At 43.6% G+C, this 13284-nt stretch overlaps 2 long non-coding RNA genes across 5 annotated transcripts in view; one reads left to right on the plus strand and one right to left on the minus strand.

The window, feature by feature from the left end:
• The window catches only part of LOC106505351, a 58809-nt gene that overhangs the window by 17193 nt on the left and 28332 nt on the right, over nucleotides 1–13284 (plus strand). The window lies entirely within an intron of this gene.
• Nucleotides 3534–13284, minus strand: part of LOC110255855 — a 45773-nt gene continuing 36022 nt past the window's right edge. Inside the window, exons 3-4 of one of the 2 annotated variants that reach the window (XR_002336755.1) lie at nucleotides 9708–9914; nucleotides 3534–7465 (exon numbers count right to left, since the gene is read on the minus strand). This is a non-coding gene — a long non-coding RNA (uncharacterized LOC110255855). Of the gene's footprint in view, nucleotides 9915–13284 lie in introns of both variants that reach the window. The other variant, XR_002336754.1, reaches the window with a different exon arrangement.

The raw sequence follows: 13284 nt of genomic DNA on the forward strand, positions 1-13284 counted from the left end.
TACAAATGTGTAAATAGATGGAGAAAGTGATAGATGAACAGCAGAAATGTTGAACAGCCTATTCAAAGATTTGCAGAGAAGCTAAGGAAAATAAATGCACTTTCAACTTTAAAACATGCTAATTGACAAGTGAGAAAATTCTGAGATTTCCTTCCCGTGAAATAAAGCATAGGTGAGAATGAGTGAGTGTTTTGGCCCCTGGCTAAGAATGCTCTAGTGCGGCTTTAGAGGAGAGACAATAGATAATAGGGCTTGTTTTAAAGACAGAGTTATTAGGAGTGGAGAAAAGGACGTTCCTCTATGGTTTGGGGGTTGAAGGAAGAGGTTTGAGCCAAAGCAAATGGATTGAAAAGCCCACTGTGAAAACAGGACAAGAGAGTTACAAATACCTGTGTTAGAGATACGTCTGGAAAGGGGACGTTGGGGAGTTCCCCTTGTGGCTCAGCGTGTTAAAGACCGAATGTTGCCTCTGTAATGATGCCGGTTCAATCCCTGCCCTCGCTCAGTGGCTTAAGGATCCCGCATTGCCGAGAGCTGACCCTTGGCCCAAGAACTTCCGTAGGCTGCAGGTGCCACCTTGGAAAAAAAAAAAGAAAAAGGTCACGTTTGGATGTTGGTCCTAACATAGGGCTAAGGCCTTTATGTCCACGGCTAGAGGTGAGAGGAAGCATTTGGAAGTCCTGTCTGAGGAGGCGGCGCAGATGTACCAGTCAGGCAGGAGTGTGTAGAATGCACAAAAATGTGGAAAGCCTTGGTTTTTTGTTTTTGTGTTTATTTTTTCTTTTTAGGGCCACACCTGTGGCTTATGGACATTCCCAGGCTAACAGTCAAATAGGAGCTACAGCGGCCAGCCTATGGCACAGCCACCGCAGTGCTGGCCCCAAGCCGCCTCTGCGACCTACACCACAGCTCACGGCAACGCCAGATCCTTAACCCACTGAGGGAGGCCAGGAATTGAACCTGCAACCTCACAGATGTTAACTGGGTTCTTAATCTGCTGAGCCACAACGGGACCTGCCCCTTAAAGTTTTTTCATTCACAAAGTTACTGGAGTGTGACTGGCTTAACAAGTGTATCCTACGCTGACTGATCAAAAGATAGCCAAGGTGAAACAGGTGACTTTGTGGTATTAAGACTAGGGAGTTAAACAAATTATTTGTAACCTGTATTCAGAAAACAATGTCAGTGTATAAAATGGAAAATAAAAGATCAAAATTAATATAACATAGGAAGAGCGTGTGACCAGAAATTGGAATTTATTATCTTTCTAGGGAAGTTGAGAAAGTCTTGTTGGGCCCAGATCTCATTGACCATGTTCCAGCATGTGCCCTAGATGGCAGTGAATAAGGAAGATGGTTTTCCTGTTAGAATTTGGCAGTTTAAGGGAGGAAAAGCCATGTCCGTGAGCCATTGCAGTAGAGTGTGATGAGTTTCTTGATAGGGTGTTATAAAAATTTTGAGGAGGGGGAGTTCCCATTTGAGGCTCAGGGGGTTAAGAGCCTGACTAGCATCCATGAGAATGCAGGTTTGATCCTAGTCTCAATCAGTGGGTGAAGGATCCGGTGCTGCCATGAACTGTGGTGTAGGTCGCAGACAGTGCCTGGATCTGGATCTGGCACTGCTGTGGCTGTGGTGCAGGCTGGCAGCTGCAGCTCCAGTTCAACTCCTGGCTTGGGAACTTCCATATGCCACAAGCGTGGCCCTGAAAAGCAAAAAAAAAAAAAAAAAAAAAAAGAGAGAGAGAGAGAGAGAATATTGGGGAGGGAATATTACGATCAGGGGGCCAGGTGACCCTCGAGAATGGAAGGATGAAGAAGGGGATCATTGACGAGGTTCAAGGTGGCGGAGGGGCAGAAGCTTCTTTCCCAGGAGGCGCGGACCATCTAGGAGGTACCCCACCCAAGAGTCACCCTTCTCCCCCTCATCACGATGGCCTGCCCCCTGGTTTCCTTCCCTGCCTTTTCCCTACAGTTGACCCGACATTCCACGAGCAATTTAAGATCCCAAAGGCTCTGTTTTCATCGTCTCGTTTCCCTCAGGGATGCAGGGAAAATGTTATTCGAGAGCGAAGATCCTCCCTGACGGGCCCACGTCTCAGCTCAGCTCCTTCTCCTCTCAGGGATCAATTATATGCACGACTGAAGCTGGTTCATCGACTGCCCTGATTTCTCTTCTTTCCTTCTATTCAATTAGCCTCACACCTGCAGCAGAGGTTGTAGAGATAATTAAGCACGTCAGTTCGTTACCCTCTTCCTCGCTAAAATTTTGGCTGATTCTGTCCCTGACCCTTAGGTCCATTGCTCTCGTTTCAGGGGAAAACTGTACATTCGCCTCATCTTCCCGACCTTTACGCTGCGGGCTCCCTCTGGATGAGCCCTTCTCCATCTCTCTCCCCGCGCCCTCCACCCCTCTCTGTATGTTGTTGGGTGCTTTCCTCCGGATGTGTGGCTTCAGTTACCAGCCAGCGACGCATGACTTGGGAAGTGATGTCTAGCCAAGACGTAGTGCCCGAGACCCCATCTGCACTTCCAGCTGCCCACGAGACCCCCCAGCCTTATTCTAGGAAACATGATTGAGGCCGGAGGACAGTTCTACTCTTCAGCTCAAAGGAAATCACTTCGATGAGTGGAAAAGGGATTCATCAACTCTTTTTCGTGCCATAAGAAATGGTCACCAATGCCAGTGGAATTCTGAGACCCAAGGCCACATGCTGAAATCTTCTCAGTATCATCCACTCTTCATGACAGCGCGGTGTGGTGGCGGGCTTGCTATCCCCATTTTATACATAAGTCGTTGGCATTTGAGAGGTCAGGTTGTGAGATTTCCTCCAGGCCAAATACCTCCTGTTTAGCAAATCCCGTCACATACAGGGGTCTAATCATCTTTCAAAATCCTTGCTTTTAAACACCCCATATACTGTTTTCAGATACAGATGATTTTTTTAAGCATGCTGCTGTGATCTGTGTTCATCTCATTAGAACTCCTATGGATAAATATGTTGTTTATTCTCCTGTTTTGCCAACTAGAAACTAGAGGATAAGGAGCATGAGGAGAGGAGCTCAGATTACGTGAGTTCACACGGCAAAAGGCAGATCCAGAAATTAAATCAAATGTAGTCATGTACACTGGAGAGCATAAGGAAACAGACAGCCCAGGCTACAAAATAACCTAGGAAAAACCTGACTCTTGCTTTTTAAGGTATTTTACTTTTTAATAAAGTTTGAAGACGGTCTGCAATATTTATGTCAAAATATTATTTACTATCATTTTTCTAGACATGTAGAAGCAAGAACTAATTCTCAAAGTCACTAGTTAAGCTTGCCTTTCCCTTTTTATTTTTTGATTTTTAGGGCCACTCGTGTGGCACATGGAGGGTCCCAGGCTAGGAGTTTAATCAGAGCTGTAGCTGCTGGCCTACGCCACAGCCACAGCCACAGCCATACCAGATCTGAGCCTCATCTGTGACCCACACCGCAGCTCACGGCAACACCAGATCCTTAACCCGCTGAGCAAGGCCAGGGATGGAACCTGCATCCTCATGGATCCTAGGCAGGTTTGTTATAGCTAAGCCACAATGGGAGCTCCTAATATTATTTTTAAATGAACATCCTGAGAAACTATTCTTTTTATATATGATGAGGCCACAGCTCTTTTGCCATCTGTTATCTGTGATGACAAAATGAAATATTACTGCACAATTTCTTTCTTTTTCCCTAAAATGAGAGCTAATTGCTGAGATGGCTCCCAAGAATAAGCAGATAACAGGCTTCAAATGACAGGGCAAAAACCAACACATCGAATGCCCTACAAACTTAAGCAAAGAAAGATGATTTTGTTCCGGAATAATCATAAGGATATGAGAAGCCACAATATTATGCTGATGGCTTAAGGTCAGTCTAGAGAACTGGGGTCTGACATATGGCTTCCCTGATCCTATGAACTCCCACACAGGGTCAGAGAGGAAAAAGGTCTTATCCGATGTTGTTGACAGATCCAAAACAAAAAAAAAAGAAACGTCTCTAGAGAAGTGCTGCTAAATAACCATGTAAACAGGAAGAAGTTAAAATGATAAATGTTAAAGCTGAATAAACTCTTTTAACGTGGGATTGATGGATGTTAAAACTCCATGTATGGAAGAGTTTCTAGTTATTTTTAAAGATCAACACAAAGTGTAAAAAGAAAATAAAATCAACAAAAAAGGGTATCATTTCTTACCATGTTCCCCCAGAAGTGGTAGACTATGGCAGCAAATGTTAACTAGTAGAGTGTGTGTTTATATGTGTATGTTTCATAGGAAGATTGTTTGAATGAGACTGACTGTGGCTTCCAGTATAAGTTTTTATCAGTATTTGTATGACTTTTGTTCCCAAAGAAAATATTTTCCAAAGTTCCCTGAGAGTCTCTGGGCGACTTCAGCTCTTGGTGATTAGTCAGACTGCCACAGGCCGTGGGTCAACAGCTGGTGACAGCAGCCTCTGCTGTTGAAGGAGGGACCCCTGGCCCAGAGCTGGATGTCTAACGGGTTCTCACCGCAAATTTCAGTGTGGCTTGGTAGTTAATTCTTTGGCTAACCAAATTAATTTCGCGTAACCAAATTATCCTTAGTCATGGATTCTTTGCGTGTGACTCTTCCTCATTTTATTTTTTATTTTTTTGTCTCTTTAGGGCCACGCCTGTGGTATATGGAAGTTCCCGGGCTACGGGTTGAATCTGAGCTGCAGCTGCCGGCCTCCACCACAGCCACAGCAATGCTGGATCCCAGCCATGTCTGCAACCTGCACCGAAGCTCCCAGCAACGCTGGATCCTGAACCCACTGAGCCAGGAACCTGTGGAGCTCCTCACGGATTCTATTAGGTCCATAACCCACTGAGCCTCACAGGAGCTCCCTCTTCCTCCTTTTAAAGTCATGTCTGCCGTCTAGACTGTTGAACATGTGGTCTCGTTGGTGGCCTGCAGTTCCATGTGAGCAATTTGAAAGTGTGGTTTAAGGAGAGGTGATCAAATCTTCCTTGAAAGCTGTTCCTGAGTCTCTTCTTGGAAATATTGACTTTAGATACTGACTAACAAATCAGAAAGTCCCAATGTCCTGTCTGAAGTAGTTAGGGACCCAGGAAGGAAAGAAAATTTGTGGAAAATATTATAGTATGAATTTAGGTAACAAGAGATTGAAATATATCTTTCTGACAGCATTATCACATCAAATTAAAAGAGAACTATAAAGCATTCAATTTCACAAAAGCTTGTTTTTCCTTTTAATAATTGTCTCTCATAATTTGTTATGACTTCATATCCCAAATGATATGCCCTTGAAACCCCTAATACTTACATTCAGAAAACAATTATCTATTTGGTGGTTATGCTCTTTAGAAAAAAATGGAAGCCCTCACATTAAAAAAAAAAAAAAATCCTATGATGCTCATACATCTTAGGCTAGTGATTATCACTTAAATTTCTTTTTGATTCATTTGGGAATCTGATTAATGGGAAGAACCTGTGCTTAGGCAGATTCTCTGTGTGTTCCTACACTATTTGCTTTTAAGTCAATTCCATGAGGCTAGTCAGCAGTTTAAACCATTATCTCCCATTTTTTTAGTCATTCAGGTGTGGTTCTGCTTGCCAGTCATGGCTCTTCCCAGCCACGGAGAGCCGTGCTCAAAGAGGTCTCTCTTTGCTGGCTCAGAAAAAAAGAAAGCTGACTCAATTCTGGAGGCATCTCTGTGCAGCCTGCATGGCAACATGGCAATAAAAGTTAATCCTAAACTGTGAAGTATGCAGTCAGTTTCTGGCCAAGAAAGATGAATTCAGTGGAGGAGTTCAAACCAGCCTTGCCTTTAGCTACTAGTACAGTTAATAACAGGACTTGCATTTAGTTCATCAAAGCAAAATAATGGTTATTTGCTGAGAACCGTCTATGTTATGAGTGCTTTGTCTGTATCATTTGGAATTTACAAGACGTTCTGTCAAGGCAGTTGGTATTACACATATTTCATAGATGGGGAGCTGGGCTCTGAAAAGTCTAAGTAACTTGCTCAAAATCACAGCAGCTTTTGTTTTACATTGGCTACACTCACAGCATTTGGAAGTTCCTGGGCCAGGGACTGACTCTGAGCTGCACGGATGCAGCCAGATCCTTAACCCACTGTCCTGGGCTGGGGATTGAACCTGTGCTGCCTCAGTGACCTGAGCTGCTGCAGTCAGATCCTGAACCTACTGTGCCACAGCACGAAGTCCCACAGTTAGTACCTTGTTGAGATGGGATTCAGTCCCAGGACCCTGGTGCTGCAAAAGCCAACCTCCAACACACCCCTGATCACTTGACAACACTTAAGAGGCCGCGACATGGTTGTATGAGGCGGGGTTTTCCATGCAGTATGGAGGCTGGCACGTCTAAAGTCTACAGGGTAGGCTGGCAGTCTGGGAGCTCAAGGAAAAAGTGATGTCTCTGGCTTGACTCCAAAGGCCGTCTGGAGGCAGAACTCCTTCTTTCATGTGGCACCTCAGTCTTTCCCTTTAAGACCCAGCTGGATGAAGCCTACTCAGATTATTACTGCTTTATTCAAAGTCAACTGGCTTAATGCTAATCTCACTTAAACGCTACATTCACAGTAACATCTAGACTGATATTTGGCCAAAACTGGTACCAGGGTCTAGCCGAGTTGACATGTAAAATTAACCGCCACGTTGATCATTGGACAAGAATATTGTAAAGTGTGAAGGATCTGATTGGTGATTGATGGCTTCAGGCTTTTCTGAGGTTCTGTGAGTTTGTTATTCTAAACATGAGGCAAAATGCGGGTGGTGTGGATGATTACAACCCAGCCAGGAGACACGTCCTCAAGGGGCTCACCATCAAACACGAGACTCACCACGAAGGTAGAAAAAGCCCATTCAAGGTGAAGTTCATGAGGTGGCTTTCTGGATTTTTATAAATAGATTGTGGACCCCTGCCAGTGGTTTTCAGGCTTGACCTCTTTCCTGAGTTGCAGTGGCTGATCCATTCTCAGGATAAGGAAGCAGAGATCAGAAAGGTCGATACCATAAGTCAACAGGGCTGGGACTGAACCAAGATGTATTATCTGACTCCCAGTCCTTTTCCTGCTGTCTTGGCTTCTGCTTCCGCTCTATCAGTCCAGTGCAGTTGGGTTAACTGAATGATTCTGGGCGTGAAATCAAAATTAGCCTATTAGCATTCTAGTGGAGTTGCAGAGTTGCTTAAACATTCTTGACCAAATAGCGACCCTCTTGTTTTAGACTGTGCTTTTACTGCATGCTCAGTTTCAGGAGGAAAGCTTGGGAAGCTTCAGTGAGGAAGGGACCTTGAGAAGAGGAGGTCACCGGTACCAACTCTGATGTGATGGATGCTGCAATCAGATGACCTTTATGTCCATGAGCTAACCTTGACCTGCCATGCTCCTGTCCAAGAGAGTTTTCTTGTTGCCTGGGTCCCCTCGATGAAACCCAAACCTAGGAGTAACAATACACGCATTTCAAGTACAAAGTCAGTTTTCAGCAAATATGATTAATTTGCTCCCCCCCATCTTTGCCTGATCCAAAATTATTCTTCCAAGAAATCTCAGTAATGGCTAAAAAATAAGTGATCCTTTTTAATTCCTAGCCAAATTTATTGGGTCACCTGGTTTACAGTCCCTTCATCTTGCTAAAGATTCCAAATCATGACCTCAAGCACAGCCAAAGAACTTTATTAGTAAGACTTTCAAGAAACATTTTAAATTTACTTTTAAAATGAATAAGACATTAAAAACCAAGCCAGTCTTTCTGAAAACTAAAATCAGCCCCCAGCACCTTAGCGTTTCCAATGTAAAGATAAGATTTTTCAAAACCAACTTACTTAAAAATCTGAACAGAAACTTCACACCTGCAGATCATCTTAGAAATGTGCAAAATGCAGACACATTTTTAACAAATATAGAAATAACATCCACACATTGAAAATAGAAACTGAGAAACATGAAATCTTACAAACTTGCAATAAACTTTAGAGATGAAAAAATTAAACGGCCCCCAAAAGAACAGATCAGTGACTTTTTATCATCCTAATGCTAAATCCTAAAGATGAGAAGACATTTACTCTCTTTTCTAACACCTTAATTTTTACACGAAGACATTTCAAAAATCGCTTGACAGAAAATATCAATTTTAAACATTAAAGATTTTTCTGAGGACGAAGGTTTTGCTCTTGCAACACTTGAATGATGAGATTAATTACATTAATTTCATGGCCTCACCCACCTTACATTAACCTACCTCTGACCTCTAACCTCTAACCTTACAACCATCATGGTGATTATAAGAGAAATGTTGGGTACTTGACCACAGCTAGCAAGAAATGATTAGAAAGCAATGCATGACAAAATAGTAAGTATATGTGAATTTTTAGGTAAAGAAAGGACAGTGGGAATAGCCAGGGGCAAATCATGGTAAATTCAGACTCTTCAGGGAGGAAATAAATTGTCCATTGGACTCAGCTGGCAGAGACAGATATAGAAACAGCCTTCGTGTTTATTAGCCTTTCAGTAAATAACAAGTGGAAAAAATGCCTTTTCAGTTTTTCGAAGTTGTGTCTGTGTTCTATGATTTGATAAAGTTAACCCACAAATTGACACTATGGTCACTCAAATAAAATTTTAGGGAAAGCTGTGAGTGATTTTTAGTACTTCTGTCATTAGCCCTAAACTTTACGAAAAAAATAAATAAATAACAGCTAGTCAGCGGACCCAGTCTGTTTTAATCACCCAAATACCTTTTAACTTGCTCCCACTTTTCATTTCCACTGTCCCTGCTGTAGTTCACCCTCAAGGCCAGCCCACCGCACAACTCCAGGGAGCAGTGTTGGCTTAAGTTCCAGTGGGTGCTTTGCTGGGGCTCCCTTAAGTGGAGTCCCCAGGCCAACACTGGCCCCTGATTCTCACCCTTATCATTCCTTCCTGGGGCTCCCTTCTTACCTGGTCACCTCCTTTCTGATGTGTTTCTATCCAAATCTACTTTCTCAACGGACACAATAATCATCATGTGAAAATTCAAATCCAACTGTTCTAATTCCTTATGTCACTCATTCCTTCTTGCATTCATCAAAAAAACTACCAGGGAGTTCCCTGGTGGCTCAGCAGGTTAAGGATCCAGCATTGTCACAGTTGTAGATCAGATTGTTGCTGTGGTGTGGATTCGATCTCTGGCCCCGGGAACTTTAGCATGCCATGGGTGCAACCAAAAAAACAAGACAAAACAAAACCAAAAAACTACCAAATTCCCAAATACTCCTAATTTTTGCAAGAACTACTATACCTCTCAAAATTTGAATGATGTGTCGTAGCTTTTTTACTTTATTTCAACAAATATTTGAACATTAGATGTAAGAGCCATGGCCAGCCCAGGAGCACCCAGAGCCTTTTGATGAGACCACCCCGCCTCCCGACACCCAGCTGCCCCTCACCTTGTTGGTTACCTTCCAGCACTTTTGAAGAGTTTGCAGTTCTTTCCTGGGACCTGCCAGGCTGTCTTCTGACTCTTGCCTCTAGCCTGTGCTCTTCTTCTTGCCTGAAATGTCTTGCCTCTCTTATCATCCTCACCACCCACTAGGATGGCCATGATGCCAAGTGGCAGAGGGCAGGGTTCTTGTTCTTTGCTCCCTGAGGTATGAAAAGCACCTAGACCAGGACGCAGCGGGCTTTGGGCACTCAATACATACCTGTTAAATGTGGGAATGAATGAACATACACACGAATGAAGGTCCAGCTCACTTCTGGGCAGCACGCAGAATCTCTTAAAACAAATGCTCCAGCAGCGAAAAAGCGTGATACTGGGGACTCTAGGGGACCCCAGAGACTTCCCAGGATGGAGTGAGCAGGGTCGCTGCCTGGAACTTTCTTCAGAAAGACTTGCCGAGAGATTACCCCTGAAAGAAGAAGGAAGGGACCAACATTAGGAAATGTGAAATGGAAAGTTGTGCCAATCCCGTAAGAATTTTTTTCTTCTTGTGTTCACTGGGTTTTAACTCATCTGTGACTCAGCTTCTCATGAATCCCACCGAACCCGTTTATCCTCTCTAAGCGGGACGTACACGTGCAAAATCAGACGGAAACACGAGGCAAGCATAAAACAGACCTATGAGAACAATGTCAGGAAAGGCTCAAACCCATGACAAATGAAGTCCATGAAAAATGCTAGAAAAAATAGAATTTTTTTTTTTTTTTTGGTCGGAAGCTACAAGAACAAAGAAGGCAGGACCTTGGGAACATATGATGTAATGCTGACCAAAGGCAGAGCTGTGTGAATCCCAGCTGGCTTTGGTGCCTTCAATGCAGATGACAATTCTCTTACCTAGGTGAGAATTATACCTGAATGTGTTCAATAAATCTGTGTAGTCTCAGAAAAAAATGGTTTTAATAAAATTTTTTAAATATATAGATTCTATAAGATTTTTTTTTTTTTTGGCTACAAATATTGCATGTCTTTCAGAATTTCCAGAAACTACAGACTACTGTGAGTTTTGGCCAAAAACATACAATCACCTCTCTTCAGTGTACTGTCTGCGAGTATTTAGAAAAGAAGCTGGTAACTGTGAGTTCACAGAAAACTTGTCAAGCGATTCAAGGTTTTTAGTTAGGGTTACTAGGCACACGTTTCAAACGTGCCAGATGCAGCTGACTCTTAGGCTCATGTCACTGCGACTGCGATCCTGAAATGTGGAAGGAACAGGAGAGGTGGGGACTAACCCAGAGCTAGAACATCGGGGTGCCATCTGCTGTTTAATTATCTGAAGCCACCACGGAGATCAGAAGTTCCACATGCCCCTGTCCTGAGTTCCGTCTTTCTCAAGATGTTTCTTAGTAACAGGAAGGCATGAAAGGCGGCAAATCTATTTTAGGAAGACAAATATGTTTGTGGAATACTTGATATACTGTACTGCACATACTGTGATGCTTATTATTTATTTTAGAATATCTGGGACACTGCATGGAGGAGCATTTTGGGAATTACATGCAATTAACCATGCTAGGTGATGTGTGACAGCAAAGATTTCTGAAAATTTGAAATACGTCCATTTTTATAAAACTCTTTGCGTATTAGAAAGGTTGTCTTTTTTTCCTCTTTTCTTGATATGTTCTCTATAGTTGAGACCCTTTTTGTAGCTGTTAGAACCGTGGAAACCTTGGCACACCTGTCTCCAGGGGGGCTCTGTGAGATGCCGTGTCACATTAATTTGCCCCATCCTGCTCTCTGGGTCTTTATTGTGGGCCACAGCCTAGCTTTGGTAGGAATTTCATGAGGAGGAAGCTGATGGCTACAGAACCAATATGCAGCTGTAGGACATGGTGGAAATGATTTTCGTTCAGGGTTTACTTCTTATCAGCGAAATGCTTGCTATAAGGACTCAAAAGGAGGTACATGGGGCGTGCAGTTTAGGAGGAATGAGCCATCAAATAGAAGGAAAGAGTAATTGACTCTACTTCTCCGAAAGGCAAGAATGTGATTTTGAGGTAAAGTTTCTGCAGAATGAAAAGCATATGCACCAGAGTTGAAACCCAATTCTGGAATCACCTCCTTAGTGACTGCTGAAAGTCAGCTTCCATCCCTCGGCCCCAGCATTCCCATCAGGTACATAACATCACGATAAACATACCCACATAACATAACCTGTTACGTTGGTACATTTATATATGGCTGTACAAATGCTACAGCTCTGTTTTTATAGGTCTGTGCAGGTTACGTAGTGCTGCCATGTGCCTTGCTGATCTGAGACAATAACCACGTGAGAGATTATTCTAGATCCCTGTTTTACAGAGGAGGACACAGATACACACACACACTCGGGGCGTGTGAGGGTCTTGCCGTGGACAGTGACCAAGCTGCCCTCACGTGTCGGCATCAGGACCCAGGCCCAGGAGCCGCAGGCACCCAGGCCACCCTTCCCAGTCCCTGCTCGACCACCAGCCAACCAGCTTCTTCACAAAACAGTGGACTTCCCAAACCAGCAACTCCTTCCTTCTGAGTAGAAGGGGTTGAGGAGCCTGCCGCTCCTACGGCCAAGTCATTCCATCACTTTGTGGCATAAATTCCGTTTATTTCAATGGTCTGCTTTATTCACACTGGTGCTAAACCTGAGGAATTCGGGAATATCGTAGTATTACAGAAGATATGACATATCGGTACTGACTCACGTGGCTTCATTTTTTCTACTGGAACCCGATTTAACGGCTGTTTTCTAAGAACATTTTAAGAAGAATCCCGGGGAGCTGGTTGGTGTTCCTTGCCTTGCCCTTCTGAGCTCTGACCCCCATCTTAATCTCCATCTCAAAAAAGGAGGTTACTCCTCTAGGTGATGGATCCCTCAAAATTTTTTCCGTGTTAAGAATCTTCTACGATGATTTCAGAAAACAGGAGTGCAGGCTGAATTATCTAAAGCAGCAACTCTGTCCCTGGGAAGTTCAAATGGAGGCTACCCTCTACAGAAACAACTTTTAAATAAACGTAGGGACCGAACTATTTATTCTTTCCCTTCTGGGTGTATAGTAGTTTTATTTTAGCGTGGAGGAGGAGGAAGACTTTTCGAGGGGGTCAGAAGTTGCGTCCCATACCCTAGCTTGATTCTCCCCACCTGGAGGGCATTTTCAACCCAATGTGACCGATTTTCAGCAAACGCATTCTTAAAGAGCTTTTCACGTCTCTGGTTTCGATGTGGGCGAGTGGCCACATATGTTAATGACGTCCATTTACGACAGAAGCTGCTGCTGAAATACAACTACTGGTCTCCTGCCATGTCCATTTCTACCTCTGCTGTGGGTATTCTAGATTTTTCTGTGTTCTTCTCCCCTCACCCTTTCTTCTTCTACCCCAAGGAGCTAATTCATACTGACTCTGCATTTCCTGCTCAGCTTGGCTTGGCCCCCACCCCCCGCCCTGGGGGGCACCCTAGGCTCCAGATTATGGCTAATGCTGCAGAAATGTCTTCTTCTAGCTGCCTCAGTTCCAAACTTCCAAATTTCATATTTTATCACGGTGTTCTTTGCCTCTGGTCTCAGGCAAATGCCACTTAAATAAAGTTGCTAGGAAAATTTTTAAAGTCATATCTTTTATTTCGTTTCTCTGCATATTCTAAAATTTCCTGCTTCTGAGAATAAAACTGTCAGGGACAATTCGCCCCAATCAGAAAACACAGTTTTTCCTCTATTTTGGAGGAAGAGGAATCTCCCAATAGTTTGGTCTCTGCCTGAAACTCTGAGGTCAGTTCAGGAGGAGTTTTGAGTAAATCACATTCGGCTGCA

This window comes from Sus scrofa, chromosome 11 (genome assembly GCF_000003025.6).
Source record: "Sus scrofa isolate TJ Tabasco breed Duroc chromosome 11, Sscrofa11.1, whole genome shotgun sequence".
Classification (NCBI taxonomy): Eukaryota; Metazoa; Chordata; class Mammalia; order Artiodactyla; family Suidae; genus Sus; species Sus scrofa.